General features: G+C 42.7%; 1 long non-coding RNA gene across 2 annotated transcripts in view; it reads left to right on the top strand.

Moving 5' to 3' along the window:
* Window positions 1–24041, top strand: part of LOC116093886 — a 95716-nt gene that overhangs the window by 19282 nt on the left and 52393 nt on the right. The window contains exon 1 of one of the 2 annotated variants that reach the window (XR_004119875.1): window positions 3099–3316. The exons of the other annotated variant lie outside the window; for it this stretch is intronic. This is a non-coding gene — a long non-coding RNA (uncharacterized LOC116093886). Of the gene's footprint in view, window positions 1–3098; window positions 3317–24041 lie in introns of those variants that run through there. 2 annotated transcript variants of the gene reach the window in all.

Here is a 24041-nt window from a genome sequence, read left to right as displayed (position 1 = left end):
TCTGCTTAGGTGGTGATACTTTTAAAACATTTATTTAGTTGTCGTATATGCTCAAGTGTGCATGCATGTAGTGTGTGCATGTGTGTGTATGTGTGCATGAATGTGTATGTGCATGTGTGGTAGGGATCACAGAATACACACAGAGATCACAGGGTAGCTCTTGACAATTCTGGCCCATGTGGGTCAGGGGGCTTGAGCTGAGCCCACGAATCCTGGTGGGAAGTGCTTTTACTGGTTGTGCCATCTCGCTGGTCCCAGTTAGAGGATTTGGAGTTCTATCCAATTTTGTCACTCTATCTTCCTCTTGCAGGAACTCACATTTTTCGGTTCTACTATTGAATTCCTGAAGGTCTCCATTTTCTTTCCTAGAAGTCACTAGTGTGAAAAACATCCATTCAGAATATACTTGCTTATTTAACTATGTCCATCCTCTAGGTGTGTGCTTGGCCCTCTAACATGTATACACCTTGTGTTACTACTTGAATGCTCTGCTCTACCTAGGGTTTCTGGTACCCTCCTGCTTTGACTGTGTGTGTGTGTGTGTGTGTGTGTGTGTGTGTGTGTGTGTATTTGTGTGTGGCTCCTCTGTCTTCTTGCGGTGTGTAACAGTGGGCCTTTGCTTACAACCACTTTGACATTCATATATAAGCTTTCATTTTCTAAGCCTTAGAACCATGTCTTAACCATGGATCTCAAAGTCACCAAGAAAAAAAAAGCAGTAGTTTTTCACTGCCCTGCCCTTTCCCCACATGCACAGTCTATTTCTTACTACTTTTTGCATTTATTAATTTATTGTGTGTGTGGGTGCGGTGGAGGTGGGTTCCCCAGCATGCTCTGATGTGCTTATAGAGGTCAAAGGACAATTTGCAGGTGCTTCTTCTTTCCTTCCACCATGTGGATCCTGGGATCAAACTCATATTTTCAGCAGCTCTGCTTCTAAGCCATCTTATCAGTCCATGGTCTGATTCCTGTCAAAAGTAGTGTTGTCCACTATGTCACTCATTAGAATCTTGGGAGTCATCTAGAATCACTTGTTTGCCTTATATAACAAATTAGCTTTTAATAAATGGCTACTGGGTGAATGTCCCTGTGAAATTTTTTTGTCCTTTGACATTACCCAGCCTACGGCTGAATGGATTGATTTTTGATACTTCAGCATGGATATTGCACACGATGAGACTCCCAGTACACAGTGCTCATTACTCAGTAAGGAATTTGTTAAGAATGGTTTGACTTCTTAAAGACTAGGATCTTGAAAGGAACTGCCATGCTTCACTTTATAACTCTTGTCTTGTGGCCTGACAGAAGTCATGGCTATGTTAAATGAATGAATGCTACAAATGAACAGATATCTCTGTGATGAATACTGAAGAAAGTGTTTGGAAATGCCACTGAATTTAATTAAGCCAACCGAAAGAATTAGCCGGGTGTGGTGGCACACGCCTTTAATCCTAGCACTTGGGAGGCAGAGGCAGGTGGATTTCTGAGTTCGAGGCCAGCCTGGTCTACAGAGTGAGTTCCAGGACAGCCAGGGATACACAGAGAAACCCTGTCTCAAAAAACCAAAAAGAAAAAAACAAAAAACAAAAAACGAAAGAATCTCAGAAGCATTTCAGTTCATACGCATGAACCCGAGGAGATGACGTGGTCAGTTGGCATGCAGGCAGTGCAAAGGGGGTTTCTTCCCACCTTCGGTGTGCACCACGGCCTCCTCTGACTCCTGCTAAAGCCTGGAGTCACTTCCTATAAAGCTTTAAAATGCCTAGCCCAAGATCCACTGTCATTTAAAGGGAAGGAAGAGCACTGAAATACTACTATCAAAATACTGAAATACACAGCTGTGTGATAGATAATGCAGATTCCTTCATCAATGCAGTAAAGGATAAGATCTAGCAGCCAGACTAATAATCATCACATTTTCAAGTAGTGGTGTCAGGAAGCAGGGTTTGCAGACCTCTGCAGCTAGTGTAAGGACTACGAAGATATTTGGGATTTCCTTGGTGACAAGGTGAAGGCTTGCTTTCTTCTTTTTTTTTTTTTTTTGGTTTTTCAAGACAGGGTTTCTCTGTGTAGCCCTGGCTGTCCTGGAACTTACTCTGTAGACCAGGCTGGCCTCAAACTCAGAAATCCACTGGCCTCCGCCTCCTGAGTGCTGGGATTAAAGGTGTGCACCACCACCGCCCGGCTCAGTGAAGGCTTTCTTAATATCATCGTGTTTTCCCTCCTATGCTCTTAATAGAACAAAATGCTAAATTCCATTTAGCAATTGGTACAAATCAAGATGCAAGGTTTTTTTTTTTTTTTTTTTTTTCTCTTCCATCTAAGTTCATGGCTAGGAACATCAGGTTTGTAACTACTGATTTACTCTGGTCAATATTGGGACCTTAGTGGTCTCTGAGTGCTTATCTATCCATTTTTGTGACCTCTGACCTAAGCCTGTGAAACTATGAGTCTCCTTGTCCCATGTTGTCTCTTTAAGACTTGCCTTTGTGAAGTGGGAGAACCCAAAAGATTGCTCTGTGACAGCTCACTTGTGCCTTCACATAAAAGGTCTGCTTTGCATTTGTGTCCTGTCAGATTCAGGTAGATCTATCACTGCTCTCTGCAAATTAGTCAGAGGGAGTTCTCAGATACCTGTGCCATGGCTGAAGAGGGTGTAGTGGTGAACAAAGAGAGCTGGGACCTGGGAAACAAATTCTACAATCTATAGATAATCCAAGAAAAAGGGAGGAACCCCACACTGGCTGATAAAAAGAAAATGTCACAAACACAAAAACATAATAGAGACTAGTTTGAATCTTGGTGTCTTCCCTTCATGATTAATGATTGGTCTCACATAGTGTGGGTTAGGGAAAGGGAAGTTCCCATTGAAGTAGCTTTAAAAATGCCACAGCTTAAAAAAAAATTATTGTAACATCAATTTAAGAAAAAAAAAATCCTCCGTTAAAATGTAAAGGTCAAGAAAGATTTGGGTGTTTTTAAAATGCTGTCTTGAAGAAATTCTTAAAAGGTTAAGATGTCATGTAGTTTCAGAGTTATGGGCATAGGAGGGGGGTCCAGGACAAAACACACCTACCTCCGGGCCCTTCTGTGACTGTGACCCATGCCAACCGTGGGCAGCAGGCAGCTGGCGGATCACAGTATGTCATGGTGTCACCAGAAAAGATAAGACACCTCTTTACAGCTTTGAAAGCTAGGGAATGTTTTAGCTACAGAACTTTTTCCCTGTGACACACAGGCCACAAGATCGGCCTCCATCTGTGCTTGCGAACAGCATGGCGTCGCCTGTTTCCTGTGGCAACTTTCAAATCATCAGGTAAAGCCACGTAGGAGTCTGAGTGCCTGCTGATTCTCTCTCCTGCGCTCACTGGGCCCTCGCGGACTTGCTTCTTCAGTCGTTTCCACAGAGGGAGGCACCCCTGGTTTTCAGATATCAGAGAGAAGGGAGGGAGGGTTCACTGGCTTCTCCATTCTGCAGATTTTCTGGTGGCTACTACGACTTGGTGGCCTCTGTGCTCTGGGCAAAAGCGTTCTAGTCATGAGATAACAGCTAGCAGATTTTGCAAGGGAAACCTTTCTCTCCTGGGAAATCAAGGAAGGTGCCTACCCAATGGTGCCTCTGAGCAGGATGTCTGCTCAAGGGTCTGAAGGAGTCACGTGATCATAACGGCTTTCAATCTGTCCCAACGGCTACTGCACCCAAGTCCCTGCGCCATTATCTGGTTGCGAGGAATGGAAGTGGCTTGGCATCGGGTGGGAGCCAAGAAATGCAGAACCTGGGTCTTAGCCACCGCTTCCTGAACTAGAATCTGTATTTAACACACACCAGTGGTGGTGTATGCATGATACCTTCGGCACCAGTACAGATTCCCTCTGCTCCAGTAAGCACGGCTGGCTGAATACAAAGGGCAACTTTTCCCTTGGAAATTGCTGCTGACTGATGACAATTGGTCATCAGCCCTAGGATGCAAGACATGGAGACTGCCACTGCAGAGGGGAACCCTGTTTTTATCACTAAGACTCAGGCTTGGCTTGATGTGGCTCTCTGAAGGGCAAAGGAAGTCAGTCATTCGGCCTGTCTCGTGACATCAGTTGGTTGAATTTCAGAAGAGTGCGCTAGACCTTTGCCAACATAACTTGTAAGGCATCAGAAAGTAACTCTCAAAGTGCAATCCAGTGGCTTGTTAATTAAGTCTGGAATCTACCATCTCATGGATAATTTGAGTTTTGTCTTCTTGTTAAATGTGCAAGCTGTGTGGTTGCTGGTCAGACTGTGATGTGCTTGCCATACCTCTCCTCTGGCAGCTGTCCTCACAATCCCAGAGCCAGCTCAATTACTGTGATAGTTCCTGTTTATTATCACTTCTTATTATTTCTGATTGTATGGATTTTGCATTTCATATTTTATATTTACATATACTAAAAATATATTCTTGTGTGTGTGTATGTTTATGATGTGTGTGAATGAAGACAAATGTGTGCACAGTAATCTGTATGTAGAGGTCACGGTCTTGTTTGGGATAGGGTCTCTTCTTTGTTGTTCTTTGCTTTGTATACCAGGCTAGCTGGCCTGTGAGCATCCAGTTACTCCTAAGTGACTGTTAAAGCACTGGGAGTATAGACATGTGCCATGGCAACTGGCTTTTTCATGGCCTGGGGGATTTGAACTCAGGTTCTCATGCTTGCATGACAAACATTTTACCCACTGAGCCAGCTCCCTAACTGAAAATGTATTTTTAGTCTATGATTTCATGTAGTCTGTCTTCCCAAGTAGATCTTTAAGCGTACGGAGGAGAGATACTTACATTCCTTCTTACACTGTTGCCCCTTACCTAGTGAACTGTTAAAAGTGAGGCCCATTAACATCACAAAAATCATATTATTGTCAGTAATTATAAACTGTCTTGTGGGTGCTTTGTGGTTCCTGAATATGACACAGTTTGCCTTGCATGATCTTTATCATTCAATCCCTATTCTGAGAAGAGGACGCCAAGGTAAAGAGACTACCAGAACTTTGCAGTTACATGGGTGATGTGTAAAAAGACTCATGCTTATTTACACTTTCTGTGGTCTCTTCATTAACACAGGACTGGATGTTCTCTTTGTCGTCTGTTGCAGGACACAGATGATGAGGCTGGCCCATCGTACTTGGTGATGGGGAAGAAGGTCTGTCATACAGCCTAGCCCAGGGCCAGGCTTCCTCGGTTCCTTGTTTCTGAGTGTGTGTGTGTGTGTGTGTGTGTGTGTGTAGGTCAGAGATCGATGTCAAGAAGCCTGGTTATCCTCCTCCTCACCAGGCAATGTCCCTCTCTGAATCTAGAGCTTGCTGATTTATTGAGATTGGCTGGCCAGCAATCCCCAGGGATTGTCCTATCTCGGTCCTCTCTGTCTTCCCTCTGCTGGGATTACAGATGTACCTCGGACTTTCTATGTGGGTGTTGGTGGATCTAAGCTCAGGTCCTTGGGCTTGCAAGCATCTAACTAAATGAACTATTTCCCTGGACTGTTCCTGATCTCTTATCTTCTCTGGATAATCATTGTTTCACAGGAGACAAGTGTGTTCTATCTCATGGTAGACAGCCCAAAGGACATCCCTGTATCTTACACTCCAGATGCAGAGTTCAGAATCTGCTTCTTTATGAATCTACCCCCAGGGAAACAACTCATGCCAAGTGGGCCTGGATGCTCCTGTGCCATCTACTGCAAAACCCTATGCTTTTGTAGATGTCCCAAAATAAAACTTTAAGCGAAATCACAGCATCCTTTCTTTAGGAGGAAGCAAGGCAAACGTGATCTTTCTGAATCAGTAGTCGACCAGGGATTTTAATTCACGAACACAATTAGAAGCATTACAATGACCCCTATGGAGTCATTTTGTTTTATTGCTCTTCACGTGAATGGGATTTCCATATTTAGGAAGGAAATCAATCGATACCAGGAATCTTGTGCAGTAATAGAGCATTCTTTGCTCAGTAGGTAGTGCTTTTCTAGGAACCTGTTCTGGCTACGTGCTCTAACCTCATATCAAAATGTTTTACACACACAGAAGCCTCTGCCTCAATTATTGCAGCTGTTCAGTAAAACGAACAAAGTGAAGGTTCTCACTGTATCAGAGCTGATCCTGCGGCACTATGTCCTTGTCAAGCGTGCTGTGAGGACCTCGGTTCTCGCCGTTTGAGCAGTCCTTACCTTTGGAGCAATTTATTTAGGTTAAGGCATTGTCTCTAGAAGCAACCTATTAAAAATACAGGTTACATGGGCCTAGTAACAATTCCCACAATAACTATTATTTGAGCTGCATGAATTACTTTATCAGATTAATTAGCTGTCATCTATCAGACAATATGGCTCTGAGGAAATAAGGCATCTTTTAATGGACATCATTGTCTGAAATATGAAGCAGTTCTATGAGGGACTGGGGTGCTTGGGGGCCCTATGCTGGGGTTCTGGGAGGCTAGAAGGCAGCTGAAGACACTGATTAAAAAGGGAGAGCAGAGGAGAGAGGAGTGAGCGAAGCATCAAAACTTTTTTTCTCTGCATAATTTTGCCTCATGTCACCGGAGGGTTGTTTTCTATTTAAATGTCTTTAATAAACCAGTGACCAGTGTCATCTTTCCTTTGGCCCATGCACCCTCCCTCCACTAAATGAGTCCTGCTTCTTTCAAAGTAACGAGTAGAATGGTTGGTGGCTCCATTCTTCTCAGCATTACCGTCAGTGTGTGGGTCTCCTGGGAAAGGCACATACTGAACCGCATTTCACAGTCCCTTCAGGCTTCTTGGGGTCAAGCAGCCTAGTGTTGGATACCTGGATGTGGTCTTTAAATATCCCATATGGACTTTTCTATTTTGGTCTTGAAGTCTGGATATCTGGAAGTCAATGATTTCAGGACATGAAGAAGATGGTAGGAACTCGTGGTGGCAGAAGCCTGGACCCCCAAGTCACAACTTAGAAAAGGGCTTACTGGAGTGTGTCTGCCAAGGACTGTGTGTGCTGCTAACGAAATGCTATGGGCTGGGGAGTTTATAAAAATCACAATTTATCTTCCACATTTCTGGAGGCTGAGAGTCAAGGTATTATGAGGTTTATTATTTGGTAAGGGCTATTCCTTGCTTACAAGAAGTCACACGATGGCTCTGCTCTTGTGACTTGATTACTTCTTAAAGGTCCCACCCTGAATATTGTTGCTATGGAGAGAAAGTTACAATACATAGGTTATGGAAGACCATAATAGTAATTGTGCAGGAGCACCTGTCCTGGGTTTGAGACTGATGGCAAACAAGACCGCATTGCACTAGGCTCTTGGGACTTAGAGGTCCTTTACTGTGTCCCATAGCATGTTCTTACTTTGCCCCTGTTGTGCCAAACAGTACTTCAGAGGATACAAATCAGGATAGTTGCCTATGCTTCTCCAGTCTGCGGAGGCTTTCGATGAGACATCTGAGTTCTCTGTATTCTTATGTAGGCTTCAGAACAATCTTTTAACAGCATATTTATTAGCTCCAGTTTATAGAAGGGGATTAGAGAACTTGGTGATGTTAGGCAGCTGAGGAGCAGGGCTCTGTGCTGGTGGCCTTGTTTGTCCATGTGCCTGTAGTGCTTTCTACCAGTGTCATAGTGTATTGGTATAGTCACTTGGGGGAGGATCCAGGCCAGGACATGGAATGACAGTGTAAGGTTACAACATGCCCTGAAAAAAGGCTCGGCCTTAAAGAGGAAGAAAAATCATCGCTTTCTACCCACAAAAATGTGAGAACGTTTCCTTTATCTGCATTCCACACCTAAAAAATATGGAATTGATTTTCTTTGATTTCCCTTTTCTGCCCTTCATTGAAAGACTTGATTATGCCCCAGTTTTCTGCAGAGAGAAAATTCTTACTGCTGAGTTGTACAATCTGCAGATGAGGAGTTTCTAGGCTGGATTTCAACCGTGGGACATTTATTCCTCCATTGGTACATGTGTGTAACTCCCATCAAGGCAATGCTTCCTTGGGAGATAAGAAGATTCCTGTTTCTGCAGAGGGAAAACCAGAAGAAAAACTGGCCATAGTGTCAGGGAGAAGCCTGCACCCTGAGGGGGCAGGGAGACAGGACTAGAGAAGCTAGGCTGACTAGAGTCTCCATCATGATTGTTGTTATTCAAATCCAGAAAGAGAATGCCCCCAAGAAATAGCTTCGCAGTGGTGGACAGGACACACACCAAGCACGTCCTGATTCTAGCTTCCATTAGAACCAAGTCCACATATGGTTCTACTCTCCATGGTCCCTCGGAAGCCCGCGGTTTGATAAGACAGAGGCAAAGCAGAAGTACTTTGTGGTGTAGAGCACAGGCTACAGTGGCAGTCTGAGGTTAACATTTCCACCCTTCCCTTCCTAGCTGAACAACAGTTTGGTCAACTTAAACCTAAACTCCCCAAGCTCCAGAGTCCTCCGCTGTAAAATAGAGACCCAGGTGGGTATGTTCCTCAGTGTTCTGAGGATAGCACAGTGGGCAATCGGGGTCTCCATAATCAACTACCCCTTGTTTGGAGGAGGGTGTTAATCATGATGTTGACTCAGACACACACATGGAAAGATGACATCGGAAGCAGTTAGAAAATCATATTTATTGATAACGCTTTAAAGATATACCTGTGTTTGCTTGTGTGTGTTTGGGCATGTACCGTATGTACAAACATGAAGCCAGAAGACAAGTCTATTGTTCCTCAGGTGCTGTCCACCTCACTGGCCTGGAGCTCATCAAATAGGCCATCATGGCTGGCTCGTGAACCCTTGGGACCCTTCTGCCACTCCTCACATTTAGAAGGGCATGCCACCATGCCCAGCACTTTCACATGGGTTCTGTGGCTCAATCTCAGGTCTCTGTGATTGCAAAGTAAGCACTTTACTTAAACAGGACGTTCCCCAGTGACATTGCTTTACATATATACGTCAAGTAGTTACATGAAACTGACGCTTCAGGTTTATGGATTCAGAAGGTTAAAAAGAAATTGGATAATAAGAAATCCTAGTGTAACTGAAGTCCTAGAGGTGATCAAAGTAGCTGGTAGGCTTCCTGTAGGAGTTAGTACTTCTTGTGTGGGTGAGCTGATGTAAGGCAATGACCAGTGAGTTCAGTAATTTTTGCATGATGCTCAGATTCTAAGCTCTGGTTCGGTTCTTAGCACCTGGGAGTAAGAGGGGAACTTCCTAATGAACAGGGCTGCAAGTAGAGGTAGACATGTTACGGCAAGATGGAGCTCAGGGTAGGCAGCCAGAGAGAGCGCAGAGAATGGTCTTGTGGGGTTGATGAGGAGCCTAGCAAGGTTCTAGACCACCCTGAACTTGTCCTATAGGACCACCCTTCATGACTCATTGTACGCGCATGCATGCGTGTGTGTGTGTGTGTGTGTGTGTGTGTGTGTGTGTGTGTGTGTGTGTGGCACACGCTTGCGTGCACACATGTGAACAAACTTCTGGTGTGATTTACCTGGAATGCTTTCCACTGCATTTTTGAAGCAGGGTTTCCTCCTTGCTTTAGAGCCCAGCATTATGCTAGGTTGGCTGGATGGAGAGCCCACTATCTGCCTCCTGGGATTACAAGTGCACACCACCGCCACAACCGCCTTTTTAACATGCTTCCATAGATGGAATTAGCTCCTCGCGCATGTACAACAGGCGTCTTATTGACTGAGTCATTTCCCCAGCCTGGCTCTGTTTTATAAATGAACATTTTATAGGAACTTATCATAGTCGCTGAAAGTCAGAAGACAGCACTTGCATACAGTTTATTCTGACAGTTGTCTTATCCTTGACTATTTTGTGAGTTCCTCCCAGGTCTGCCCCAGATCATCGCTTCTCAGAGGGAAAGAACCTGCCTCTGATTCGGAGAGAAAGGTGTTTGTTTTTGAAGCAACATAGATTCAGACAGTGATAACAATTCTTTGTGAATCTACATTTGAGTAAGCAAGAAACCATCTCAATTGAAATGTTGTCCCACCTGCCAAACAACAGCTTCCTTTGTAAGCTGTGTTCTGTGTACTAGGCGGTAGCCTGGGCTTCTACAGAGGGAACTGTGGTCTAATGGCTAGCAGGAGCATCTGTGCCTGCTGCCCAGCTTCGCCTCACTCTTTATATTCCTCCTCAGCCTCAGAGAGTCATTCTGCAGCCACTGGACTGACAGGCCCAGCTGCTTGGCTGCTGTTTCCATTTTCTCCTCTAACAGCCGTGTTTGCCCCGGGAGTTAATTTGTGGGGATTCACGCTGACCGAGTTGGGTCTAAAGTTGGAACTAAACTTCATAGAAGCTGTGCTCTGATCCAAGTTAGGCAGAAGTATTTACTGCAGTTTCCCTTCCAGTCAGCTAGCTCTCACTCTAGAGACAGGCTGGGGTTTTCCATTGTTGGGACATGCTCACATCTTGGGAGGCTCACTGCCAGGACGATAGCTCCCTGCTTCTTCATAGTGGCCTTTTTACATGGTAGTGGCAGGGCAGGGTCTTGTGTAGCCCATGCTATTCTGTCCTTAAACTCATATATCTGTAGGTCCCATCACAGTAAGATCTGATTTATTTTGAATTATATTAATATGTGTGGGTATGTACATTGTATGTGGATGCTCGTGGAGTTCAGAAGTCCAGAAGGGAACATTGGATCCTAGGAAGCTAAACTTTTAGGCCTGAGCCTCTCAATGTGGGGGCTGGTGAACTTTAGTTCTCTGGAAGAGCAGAATGTGGTTCAAACCCCTGAACCTCCTCTTCTAGCCCCTCTATCATTCTCTCCCCTCCCCCTCCTTTTCTTCTTCTTGCTTCCCCATCTGATTATTTCTCTTTCCTCTCCTCTTCTTCCCCTCCTTCTCTTCTTCTTCTTCTTCTTCTTCTTCTTCTTCTTCTTCTTCTTCTTCTTCTTCTTCTTCTTCTTCTTCTTCTTCTTCTTCCTCTTCTTTTTCCTCCTCCTCTTCCTCTTTCTCTTCTTTTTCCTCCTCCTCTTCCTCTTTCTCTTCTTCTACTTCTTCTTCTTCTGAGAGAGAGAGAGAGAAAGAGAGAGAGAGAGAGAGAGAGAGAGAGAGAGAGAGAGAGAGAGAGAGAGAGAGGTGGGGTAGGGTGAGTCTTGTATCTTCCTTGAATCAACTGTCTAGCCAAGGATAACCTTGAACTTCTGACCTTCCTACCTTTATAGTGCTGGGATAAGAAGTGTACCACACCTGTTTTTATGTGGTGCTTCACTCACACTCGGCAAATGCTCTACAACTGAACTGCATCCCCAGCTCCTTTGTGACACTCTTTAGAGATCTGGCCATGTTGACCCAGCTACATGCCATAGAATCAACCACAGGCAGAATTCTAAAGGAGATGGCATTTTCTAATCACATATCTCACACTCATTTGATTTTCCCTTTAAATTCAGGGTTTCTCAGACTTGTCCCGGAACTTCTAGCAATATATTTTCTTCATCCAAGTCCCCTACCACCTCTGCAAACCTGGTTCTGCTTATATTTTTTTAAGGAATATAGCCCTTCACTAGGTTCTCAAAGCTATATTAAGTATTGCATTCACATCTTTCTGACTCTATGAACTGAAACAGCTACAGAGCAGTTGTATACGTCATAGGTACCGTGAATGCCTTCTCTACTTCAGTGCTTGACTCAGGATATCTACCACAGATTGGCTCCCATAATAGTAAGAACTTTCTGCTTGAGGGTGTAGCTTGGCCTCAGGGAAAATACATGTGTTAGCAAAAAGTTCTGGAAAGTTCTCAGTGTAGGATGAACTCTTTACCTATGACTTGTGGAGTCCGTGGAACACTACCCCCAAGGCATGCATGCACACACACATACACACACACACATACACACACACACATCACACACACACACACCACACACACACATCACACACATCCCACATACACACACACACACATCACACATACAACACACACATCACACACACACACCACACACACATCACACACACATACATACATCACACATACACACACATACATATACACACATACACATCACACATACACACACATACACACATACACACACATCACACATACACACATACACTTCACACATACACATACACACACATACACACATCACACACATCACACATACACACACACACACACACACACACACACACACACACACACACCATGTCCATTTGCTGAGACTGTCTTAGGTGAGCCTTCTAGTCTTTCAGAGCCCCCAAGGGGACTGGAAGCAGTTGCTTACACTGTGGCTCCCCTCTTATCAAAGCTAGCTTGGCTGATGTTCCCCAGTGCCCTTGGTGTTCCCTGAGATTGCTACCCAAACTTGTTCTCAGTCCTCACCTTGTTATTTACCCCGGGGAGGTATTATCCAAGATAGCACTTGAAGGTACTCTTGGAGCAGAAGAGAAATGGAGAATCAGAGGCTGGTTTGCCCAGTGACCCGTGACTGGTGAATGACTGGCAGGGCTGAATCAAGACTGGTTCTTATCCTTCCATGGCTCAGCTTCCATCAAAATGCTGTGGCCCTATTTTTCCAGCTAAGTAATCAATTATTTAATATGTATCTTCTTTTCAGAGAGGATTCAAGATGTTAGAACATAAGCAGAGACTCACTTCTATCAGGTGTCTGTGTGTGTGGCTTGTTCCACTGAGACTTGGGATTTAGCTAACAATATAATTAGATGCAAACCTAATAAGTTAATTGTGTGATGCTACTGTGTAAAAGTGGTGAAATGTAGAACAGCTTCAGAGGTGTTTACACTTTGCAAGGGGGTGTTGAGATTGCAATGCCTTGACTTAAAGAATTTAAAGGGCTATCTCTGGAATTTGGGGCATCTGGAGTTGAAGAAGCTCTCTGTGAGCTCTGTGATAGTGTCGCTGCATCTTTATGGATCTCGCCATTTGCCTACATTTGCCTACTGGGCCTTGCTATCTAATCATCAAAGGAATGCCTTTGGAATGGGAAGGTAAAGTTCAACCTTGAAGTGTTCTGGCCTGTCTCCCTCTCCCTACCTGGCTCACCAGGAGATGTGAAGATCTGTTTACATGCCCTGGTTGCTCAGCCTGTAAAAGGGAGATAACTCTTGATCCAACTTGCTTTCCAAGGGTGATGGAAAGATAAAACGCCCACAAAGTCCTGCAAACTCTCGGGATGAAAGGCACTCTGTAGATAGAACATGGTTTAGGATGATTGTTTTGATAGGGTGACTCTCAGGCTTAAACCAGGAGTGGAGTGTTTGGAGAGAGGACAGAGCCCTCTATTGCTACCCCCTCCCCCCACCTCACCATTTAGCAGCTCCTTCTTGAATTGTCATTGTTTCTGCCCAATGAACTTAGCTTTCATTTTTATAAGAGCAGTGAGGCTTTTCTGCTTCCACCCTCACAGTCTTCAGATTTGGAGGTAGGTTTTTACAATCACACACGCACCATCTTGGACCGCTTTTCTTGGGTTGGGGTGGGCTCAAGGACCAGACAGACCAGTAAGCAGACATTTCAGCGAATACTCTGGACTGGAAACTATTCTCTGTCTTCTGTGTGTGAATGGCCTGACACACAAGCAAGAATTATCTCTTCTAGAACCAACAAGCTTCACAGTTTTCCTTTTTGTGACAGAATTGGAACTTGGCAAAAGCGAAACAAAACCACCATAGAAAAATAGCCTCTCCTTCCCAAATTAATTCTTTCAGTTTATGCTCCTAACTCCATAAAAATGTGCTTTAGCTTTTGAAGTTTTTATTAATATTTATAATGCCCTTTTGGTTGCCCTTGAACCTCACAGAAATAAAGCCCTGATATAAAATGCCTAGTTGCTAGGTGGATTGTAGTGCACCTAAACTCAATCATAAGCTTTGAAGTTTATACATATGCATATATTTGACTTTGCTTTGTTTTTATCCCCACTCAGGTTCCTGATGTAGGAGCTTATATTTTAAACACTATATTTTTAAGGGGAGAATTTAGTAGCTCGTATTTTAATTTTGAGAGTAATGCATACTTATTATAAAAACATACAGATGCGCATATAGAAACCGAAGGAAAAGTGCACCTTAATCATGCATTTGGAAAACCCCAGTGGTGAGCGGCAATCCCCATGCTTTAAATCTTTTAAAATTAGGGCCCTGTGAGTTGGAGGGATTGCAGTGGTCTTAAAAAGCTTGGAACCAGTCATATTCTCCCCTTTTTATTTCTGAATAGAGAACTGATAAAAATTGTAGGAAATTTCAAAGAATGTAGTAAACTGTCTGGTTAAGTGAAGGGAGTCCCTCCATCCCAGGAACATGAGGATGAAGTGTTCTCTACCCAAACCCATCAGATGAGAAGAATTACTAATCCTGTCTTCAAGGAGAAAGGAAAATGGGTGTGGTTTTTTTTTTCTGTATGTGAGTGTTAATCCTGGAGAATACACACACCTTTTAGAGAGGAAGAAGCAAGGATGTTATCTTTTCTGGCATGTTTCCTTACCATGTCCAAATGCACTGTCTGGAGTCTGCTCTTCAGTCCCTGCTGCTCTTTGCATAGGGCAGTATATTGTTCACCCCAGAGCTAAGCTTTCCAAAGACAGCTGCTGGAGTCTGATGTGAGCCAACCATTAGTGCAAGTATCTCTCTTCTTATGCGTCTATCCCTACTTCCTCTGACAGTAAAAATCCTTTCTAACAAAACCAAACCCTCACACCACCCCAGGTTCATTCTCAAAAGGGAAGCCACATTTAACACTTAGTGTATTTCTTCCAGAACTGTCCTCTGCAAATACAAATATGCATGGTACTCTATCCTTCCCATCACCCTACATGATACTGTGACAATTTTCTCATATCAAGAAACCTCCCAGAGCCATAATTTTGAATGAGTGCATGTAAAATATCCACTGCTTAATCAGTCTACTTGTGTGGAATGAAATGGGGTCCGGTAGAGAACACTTCACTCTCATGTTCCTAGAGTGGAGGACCTCCTTTCCAGTGATGGAAACATGTGATTGGCTCTTCCCTTCCCTCCCCCCCTCCCCCCCAGGCCAGGCCAGGCCAGGGTAACTTCTGGAAGCTGAGCATTAGCTCACTCATTTCCCACAATAATCCTTTGAAAAGCAGAGACTTTTGAAGTTTGTTTTCCTGGGACTGCTAGTCGTTCCTCACATATGGTAGCTCATCCATCGGGAAAAATCATGTTCTTTAAGCATCCCCCTGCCTCAGGGGCAGGCCTACTGTCAGTGGTGGGGTTTATTGGGAAGGGAAGGGGTAGGGGTAGGGCCCACCAAGTTGGTTGCTTCTCCAGTCAGGTTCAAGCAGTCTTTGTGACCTGTGTTCCTGTAGGAGGCTCTGATGTCTTAACTCTGATGGTAGGGAAGAGGGAGTCAAGAGTGCAATTAAATGACACCCTATACCTCAGTGAATATGACTACAGTTAACATTTGTTTAGTATTTCTTCTGCGCCAGGCTGCATTTCCCCCTGTAATGTACCTACTAACCCCAGGCAGTAGTGTTACTGTTATTATTACTAACTTAGGCATGGCCAAACTAATGCCTGCTGAAATCCTTGTGCCAACGGTAGAGCTTGTTGTCTTGGTTGTGTTCCATCAGTTTCGTATCAGAAAGACTACATAAACTTTTCTGCACAACTGTAGCTTGAACTTGTGGGCTCTCCTGGGTCTTTCTCTCATTATTGAATCTGTCATTTTCTTTTAGAATATTCTACCATTGCTACAGATGCCTTTTAATACAATTTATAGCGACTTTTAGCTGTTTAGAAGATTTTTGCTTTTAATGCTGTGAGATCTTTTTCACTTTCCTTTGTGCCTTAACTCTGTCTCAGCTTTTGTGCTTATCAGCACCATTACCCATTTGGTAGATCTGCATCTGTATTTTACCTGGCTTCCTATGGTTTTATTTTAAAAGCAGAACTTTTACCAAATTATTTCACATGAAAGAACCTTTCCTACTCTTTTGTTATTGTTTTGTTTTACAGTGAAATATCAGTTGATTGAGGATCATCCCTTCTTTACAGGATTCTAAGGCATTAAACTGACACAGGCTTTGGTGTCAGTTGTGTGCAATGAGTTGGCACTTCCGTAGGCCAAGTTTTCACCCAAGCTTTCTGATACTTGTTAGTCTTTAGAAGGATAAACTCATAGGAAACTGTGCCAGACTAACTTGTTAGCAGTTGGGTGGAAATGTCTAAATGCTTTTTGTACTGAAGTAGTATGTAAGATGTGTGAACTGTTCTTTGAAAGCTCCCAAATACTGATAAGATTTTCAGTCAAGTTCCTAAGTCAAAACTATCTTATCAGTATCCTAAAGAGCCCTATGCCTCATGCAGTGTAATGTTAGTTATTAGTTACATAGTAGTAGTTCTGCCTGGTTCCTGTATTGTGCAGTCTAATTTTTGAACATTCTAAATTTGTATTTTTTGCTTTTCTTCTTGTCTTTTGCCTACTCGGTACTATTAACATTTCTAGTTTTCTATGCCTGGTAGGTCTTTGCCAATCTTTGTGTATGTGTGTGTTTGTGTGTGTGTGTGTGTGTGTGTGTGTGTGTGTGCGCGCGCGCGTGCGTGTAGAAGTACCTCTGTACATGGGCAGTGGCAGCCAAAGGTCAGCCGTAAGTGCCTTCCTCAGTCTTGCTTCACATTTCTCTTGACAGAGTCTTTCATTGAACCTGGAACTCACTGATCAGGTAGACCACCAGGCCTGTGAGCCCATGGGGCCTTTGATCTTTAACCCTTGAGAGCTGGGGTTACAGCACACACTGGCCCATTGGGTCTGCTGGGGAGCTAAGGAGTTGAGCTTGGGTCTCCATGCATACATGGGAAGTGCTTGACCCTCTCCACTTGTCTGTCTAGCCATCTCTCCAACCTCATGACAACATTTTAATTTTTAATTCATATGTGTAATTTTAAAATTCAGTCTATAGATGAAGTTTGTTTCTTGATAAAATTTGAGAGCCTTGATATTTTAATGAACACGTTAAATCTATTTACGTTTATTTTTCTAGCTGACATGCTTGCTTTGGTGTTGTTTTCCTTCATGCCCTCCCCACTTCCTTCTTGACTCTTTATTCCCTTGCTGCTGCTCCCTCTTTTTCCCGATATATGGACTAGATTTTCTTCACATTTCTCTACTTAGGATTGCCGTACCTGCATTTCTCTGAAATTTTAATTAACATATATAATTCTATATTTCCCTAATCATGTCAAGAATGAAACAATCTCTTGACCTTTTACTTTGCTAGATGATATAATTAGCATGCAGCAACTTTTTGAAAATTATCTATGATCATGAAAAAATAATTTTGTTTTAACATATTTACCATAAAACAACTCTGGTATCTTTTCTTCATTTTAGGAGCTAGTGAATATTGCTGAAGTTATAGAAAATGTTGCTGCAGATTCTTAAATGTTCATTATCACCCATTCCAAGCATTTTATCATTGAAACAAAACCACAGAGGTCTTGGGGACTTTGAAGGACTTGCTCTAGGTCCCTAACTTGAGGAGCCGTGTTACACGTCAAAGATGGTTACCTCCAAACTCAACTCTTGCTATTTCTGTTGTACTATGTATTCTCCTAGAAGCAGTGGAGATGCTGAGGAAGCTTGAAGCTATTTGGGACTGGAGGAAAAGTGAGAGGAGGAGAAAGGGTTTGAAGCCATAGAAAGAAAGGTGGATAGCATTTGATTTAGAAAAGGGGGAAGTCCATACAGAAGGATAAAGAGAATGTCTGGACTTTCCCTGTCTGTCCGTGTCAGCTCAGGAGGCTCTGAGGCTGCCGAGATGCTCTGCTGTGGTAGAAGTCTCAGAAGAGGGGCTTGGTTTGAGCATCTTTGGGTGATTTGGCTCCTCCTGGGCTGTGAGTTTCCTTCTGTTTGCTTTTATTGAGTTTTAATAAGAAACCATCTGGTGGAATATTTTGGACTTAGGTTGATATTTAACATGCAGAACAGGCTGGTTTCGAGAGTGACTATTTAGCCACCAAATGAAATAAAAAATAAAGGCGATGATTATAGCCCAAATAACACCATGCTTTAATCTTTCCTGATTGACATAAAGATTCTGGTCAATTATCTTTTAGTCGAGAAACAAAATCCTTGGGGACCATCAGCTCAGAAAAATTCTGGCATGAGAAAATGGCTAGCTTTTCTCCTCCATATCAGAGATTCCAGAACTCAACCCACTAGACCTAAAATACGCCCTGAGGGAGGCAGAGAAGAGGCAAGCTGGAGTTCAGCTTCCATGAACATGGACTGCTCCCGGGCAGAGCAACAAAGCAGCTGCTCACTTACATAGGACCCAGTTCATCGCTAAAGTGTCTCTTTAATTTTTTTCTTAATTTCTTTCATACTGAATACAATAACTACCTGCTAAAATATTGAGATTACTGATATGAGATAAGCTAGAAAGCTGGCCTGCTCAACTCATAGTTTTTTTAAAGCTTTTCTTTGTCAGGGGAGAGGTTAGTGCCCAGATATTCTGTAGGATTCCATCACTCTTAATCCATCTATCCCTGCCCCATGTGTCTTTTCATGCCAAGGACTATGATCACCATCAGGGTCACTCTGTGGATAATGTTATTAGATCCATTTTGGAGACAAAACCTCAAACATACTTGAGGTCATATATAAAATATCTCTCGAAACTAGATTATAATAACCATTGGACTTGTGCTTCGTCCTCTGCACGGAACTATCAACCCTATACATGGTATAGTTAGTGTACTGGCTGGTTTTGTGTGTCAACTTGACACTAGCTGGAGTTAACTCAGAGAAGGGGGCTGCAGTTGGGGAAGTGGCTCCATGAGATCCAGCTGTGGGGCATTTTCTCAATTAGTGATCAAGGGGGTAGGACCCCTTTTGGGTGGTGCCATCTCTTGGCTGGAAGTCTTGAATTCTATAAGAAAGCAGGCTGAGCAAGCCAGGGGAAGCAAGCCAGTAAGAAACATCTCTCCGTGGCCTTTGCATCAGCTCCTGCTTCCTGACCTGCTTGAGTTCCAGTCCTGACTTCCTCTGGTGATCAACATCAATGTGGGAGTAAGCTAAATAAAACCTTTCTTCCCTAACTTGCTTCTTGGTCATGATATTTGTGCAGGAATAGAAACCCTGACTAAGACAGTTAGTTCTTCAGTAAATATTTGTTTATATGTATGGTCAGGGTGATGTTGATATTTAGATATGACTCGTTCTCTTTTTAGCATGATTCCAGGTGGATTTGACTCTTGCAAACACTTGTAATTCATCTTCACCTGGGATACTTGTGCCAGCTAGTATTATGTCAGTGGAATTATCTGAAAAGAGGGAACCTAAATTGAGGAAACTTCCTCCATAAGCTCTGGCTGAAAGGTATAGTTTAGTTAGTTATGATAGGGGAGGGCCAAAGTCCAAACAGCATTTGCCACCCACATGTGGTCCACCCAGCAAATGATGTTCAGAAAAGGGGGCTCTGAGTGTTTAAGTTCTAACTGCTCTGTAGAAAGGAACGGGTTCAGAGAGGCATAGACAATGGAAGATGCTGCAAGAAGTACCATCGAGACACGGTAGCTGCGGGATGGACCTTCTTCTTGACATCTCCTCTAGTCAAATGAATAGTTTAGATCATGAGGACTGATGATGTGGATAACTACACTTATGCATGATCAGGTGTGAGCATGTGCCCATGCATTCTCAGGTTTGCTTTGTCACTAAACTTAAGGAAGGACTTTGGAAAGCAGTTCAATAGATGTATATGTATATGTACATGTATATGATGTATATGTATATTATATGTATAGTTTATGTATATGTGTATATGTACACACACACACACATATATATATATATATACATATATATATATATGTGTGTATATATATATATGTGTATATATATATATGTACACATTTTTCCTGCTGAAACAAAAGTGCTCTCATGAAAACACTAAAGTGTTGCTTATGGAATTTGAGCTCCGTAGTGAAGTTGGACCTTTTCTTACACTCTCAGCCCTAACAGTAGCAATGTTCCAGTCTACTCCTGCACCTTGACAACACTTCTGCCTTGTCATAGAAGGGTATCTTAGCACCCTTCCGTCTGTTTCTGTTATGCACACCACACTCTCTGTCAAGTATGAGGATGAGGCTAAGGCACGGCCCAGGGGTAGGGAGTTCACCTCAAGCCAGTTGCTGCTTGTCTCCTCCTGCTCCCACCCTCAAGCACTGCTGCTTGATTGAGTGAACTAATATCTCTTATGCCTTATTTGTCTACGTTAGAATGTATCTGCTGCAGGTCAATATTGCACTGACATGGATTATGGCACTCTGTCAACAAACACTGCTTTAACCTCCACTGACTCCAGTCCACATTAACAGGGTAGCAATTTTATTCTCTTATAAATATGTGGGTGTATGCAAGAATCCAATATGTGAGGTACCGAACTTACAAAAGTTGTAAGAACTGTGTGATTATTTGGATTGCAAAGAGATCTTTTGCTCTTGGATATCCCTTTAAAAGCAGTAGTGCTGTCTTTAGTGGGAAAGGCTTTTGAATGCCTTTCATATACATGATCTCATTTGTTCCTGTCCACATTCCTATGAACTAAGTGGGGCCGTGACTATTATCTGCATGCTTTATGGCTTAGTCATTTGATATGTGATTTCCTTTACAAAAAGTCAACCCATCACTTCTTTAGAAAGCACAATCGATTGTGAGAGTATGCCTCACTCCATTTGCTCATATATATGTCTAGAGAGTGCCCTGATTATCTCTTGCTATGTAACAAATTACCCCCAAATTTAATGGTTTAAAATGTCACTTAAATATATCTTACATATTTTAAACAGTAGTTTAACAGGAGTAAGACGGGTAACCTATGATTCATGTGGAGTCACCTGCGATCACTTAGTTAAGTACTCAGCACTAGACCTGAGGTCTAGCTGAAGTAGATCTACCAAGATGGCTTTTTACTTGAGTTTAGTGTCTTGACAGGGATGCTCAGAAGGCTGAGATGTCAAGTAGGATGCCTGTGCAGGCTTGGGCTCCTGCATATGTTACCCAGAGGACCAAAGCAGATCCAGCTATCTATCCATCCATCCATCCATCCATCCTGCCTGCCTGCCTGCCTGCCTGCCTGCCTGCCTATCTATCTATCTATCTATCTATCTATCTATCTATCTATCTATCTATCTATCTATCTACCTATCCATATGTCTTACCACATGACATCTGCTTACCTCATTCTATATCTGCTAGGATGACAACTATCATCGTATGTTCTCAAGACCAAAGAAAGTCATGGAATGTACCCCAATTCTAGGGCTGTGGTATGCATCCTGCTCCTCAATGAAAAGTGTATTACAGACTTTGTTATAATCTTTAAAACTCAGTAATTCCCTTCCTGTGCTGGAACTCCACCAACCTAGCTAAGGAACTCTCAAGTTCTCATTTTGTAATAGCAGCAGGACCCAGGTAGCATTAGGTTTTGGAAGGAGATCCAGGATCGTGTCATTCCAATCAGGTGTCGTGTGTTCCTCTGAGTGTAGTTCCTTCCAACTTGTGAAGAAAGCAATGTGAGCTTTGGTAGCTATTCTCCGACATGCAGTGCTGAGACATGAGCTTTGGTAGCTATTCTCCGACATGCAGTGCTGAGACATGAGCTTTGGTAGCTATTCTCCGACATGCAGTGTTGAGACAGATGATGAATGCAGTGAAATCTCACTCCGAAATGGGGAAAACAGAAGCATGTCTTTATACACTGTCTGAATAATTGCTCACTACCACATTCATCTTTGATTAGAGCAGTAATATAATAAAATACTATATATCATGTTAGCAATAATAATAATAATCAGTACTTATTCTTAAGCTTAGTTTTCTCAATCTGTAGTACTTTATAAATGCTAAAAATAATTATTTGGTACTTTTGGTATTACTTTCAGACATTAAAATGTAATTAAAATTACTTCAACACGTGTGTGTGTGTGTGTGTGTGTGTGTGTGTGTGTGTGTGTGTGTGTTGGAGACAACTTCATGTAACCCAAGATATTTCACATTCACTCTGTGACCAAAGCTGGCCTTGAACTCCTGACTCTCCTGTCAAGTCTTTTAAAGCTGCTCATGTAATATACTTCACAGCTTACTGGTTGTATTTTCTTCTATCTAGATTGCCACAGGCAATATCAACATTTCTGCCACTTCAGAAGCAGGGCACTGGTCTCCAATAGTTTTCATTATGTTATTATATGATGAGTCACTAGCAGTCCTTCTTGGGTCCACCCAGCTTCATGAACTTCCATCCACTTTCTGATTCTAAAATAGGTGGGCTGAGATCTTGCTGTGACAACATTCCACCGTCAAGTATCAGGTTCAGTTCCTATCGTTTAATACTGCATAATAAGTTACTCTTAAACATGGCTAACAGTAGTCACTTGTACTGGCTGATTTTATGTGTCAACTTGACACAAGCTGGAGTTATCACAGAGAAGGGAGCTTCAGGAGAGAAAATGCCTCTGAAATCCAGCTGTAAGGCATTTTTATCAATTAGTGATCAAGGGGGGAGGGCCCATTGTGGGTGGTGCCATCCCTGGGCTGGTAGTCCTGGGTTCTATAAGAAAGCAAGCCAGGGGAAGCAAGCCAGTAAGAAACTTCCCTCCATGGCCTCTGCATCAGCTCTCCTGTATCCTGATCTGCTTGAGTTCCAGTTCTGACTTCCTTTGATGATGAACAGCAATTGAGAAGTGTAAGCTGAATAAACCTCTTCATCCCCAACTTGCTTCTTGGTCATGATGTTTTGTGCATGACTAAGACATCACTCTTTTATAGTATTAAGATTTTGTTGCTTGGGAAATAGACATAGTGTTCTGCAGGAAAATTGTTCTGCTCCATGACAAATTGACTGAGGTCATTTGGTAATGTTTGGCTGGTGTATAGGTCTGTTAGGAGGGTCAGGATGAGTTTCCCCAATACCCACAATATGGTAAGTTTGTCTGGAAGGGGGGGGTTCCTACCTAGGATTGTGTACTAGAGTATCTGTCTATACACAGTCTGGCCTCTGGTAGGATGGCCTTAGACTTCTTACATTGTGCCTCAAGGTCCCAGAGAGAGTATCCCAAGAGGTCAGAATTAGAAATTCTTGATTTCCTAAGGCCTAGAACAGCATCGGCTCAGCTTCACTTGTGCTCTGTTTTATTGACTAAAATAATCAGAGTTCCCCCAGACTCATGGGCATGATAGACCTCGTGTGTCCATGAGTAGAAAAATAACCTCTAGCTTTTCATCAGACTTACAGGGATGCCTGATTCAATGGGGCAATTCAAAATTAGACCATCAGAGTTCTGACTGCCTTCCTCCCCTTGCTCCAAATGTCTGAGCTGATTCAGATACCTCAGTCGTGGTTTAAATCATCAGCAAAATGGGGATGGTGATACCTGTTGTCACTCAGTGGCTCTGGGGCATGTGTGTTGTGGCTCTCTTTGAATAATTAGCATTGAGAGCACATTCTAAATTGCTCTAGGAAGTAGAATAATGAATTACCATAACTAATTGGGCCATTAAAAAGTTTCAGCATTTTTATATTGAGAGACAAAATTGGGTTTCAGTATTTATTGTATAGTATTAGCAGGGCTACATAGAAACAGGTACATGCAGAACCCCTATATATCAAGCACAGAACTGCATGTCCTAATATGTATGCCTCTGTCTTTCCTGTGCCAGGTAATATACATTTCTTACAGAATCTTTGCAACATCCTTTTGAGGAAAGCAGAATTATTAACAGCTTAATCATAGTCCTCCAAAACATTTTAGTTCTGGAGTTTAAATTCTAACATATCCTTTGCATATTTATGCATAATACATCTTAAAAAAAGAATCTAATGAAAACTTTAGTAGAGTCTGTAGGGGTTTTGTTTAAGTTCTATGGAAACTGTCCCTTTTTACTTTGTACAAATATTCTTACAAAATGAGATAAAAGCAGATCTATGAAGATATCAAAGTGAAATAACTAGAGGGAGATTTAAAAAAGGATGTAGAGAAATGAGAAGCCACTCATTTTACTCACAGCAGCTGGAAGGAAGACCTGAGGTTGTCCCAGTGGGTCATAGGATGGATG

Source organism: Mastomys coucha, unplaced genomic scaffold (genome assembly GCF_008632895.1).
Source record: "Mastomys coucha isolate ucsf_1 unplaced genomic scaffold, UCSF_Mcou_1 pScaffold16, whole genome shotgun sequence".
Taxonomy (NCBI): domain Eukaryota; kingdom Metazoa; phylum Chordata; class Mammalia; order Rodentia; family Muridae; genus Mastomys; species Mastomys coucha.
The sequence above is the reverse complement of the archived record's forward strand: the minus strand, read 5'-3'. Positions and strand labels throughout refer to the sequence as shown.